General features: G+C 45.8%; 1 pseudogene; it reads right to left on the bottom strand.

The window, feature by feature from the left end:
* Window positions 1–6: 6 nt before the first annotated feature.
* Window positions 7–439, bottom strand: LOC108297641 (annotated as a pseudogene).
* Window positions 440–657: the final 218 nt, after the last annotated feature.

Raw genomic sequence — 657 nt, 5'->3', positions numbered from 1 at the left:
GGGTGCCTGTAGCCCGGTCTCCCCGCCATTTGGTTTTCTTCTTCTTCTTCTGGCTTTTTTCTGGAATCTGTTGCCTAATTACTCTAATGAGGTCACGGAAAGCTTTGTCACATTGAGAGGTGGGTCCTTGGCACTGGTTTCTATGTATGGAATATTGTGTTTGGTGGCCATTTCTTTTCCTTGCTCCCTGGTGATTTTCCTTAAGTGCATCAAATCGACCTTGTTGGCCACGAGGATCATCGGGAATGACTCCCTGTCTTTGACACGCAGGATGAGCTGGTGGAAGCAGTCCACATGCTCGAAGCTGCCCTTGTCGGTGACAGAGTAGACAATGAGGAAGCCATCCCCCGTGTGCATGTACTGCTCCCGCATGGCACTGAATTCCTCCTGCCCAGCTGTGTCCAGAATGTCCAAGACGGCCCACTGATTGTCAACCTCTGTATGTATGAATGAAGAAAAAGAATCTTCAAAGTAGTTTTATTTACCAAAGATTACTAAAGCCATGTAAGCTAAAAGGCATTTGAGCTAGCTCTCATTTTTTCATTTTTTTCTATTCTTTTTTTTTTTCTTTTTTTTGAGATGGAGTCTTGTTCTGTCACCCAGGCTGGATGCAGTGGCACAATCTTGGCTCACTGCAACCTCCATCTCCCAGGTTCA

The sequence above is a fragment of the Cebus imitator genome, unplaced genomic scaffold (assembly GCF_001604975.1).
Source record: "Cebus imitator isolate Cc_AM_T3 unplaced genomic scaffold, Cebus_imitator-1.0 Scaffold824, whole genome shotgun sequence".
Classification (NCBI taxonomy): domain Eukaryota; kingdom Metazoa; phylum Chordata; class Mammalia; order Primates; family Cebidae; genus Cebus; species Cebus imitator.
The sequence above is the reverse complement of the archived record's forward strand: the minus strand, read 5'-3'. Positions and strand labels throughout refer to the sequence as shown.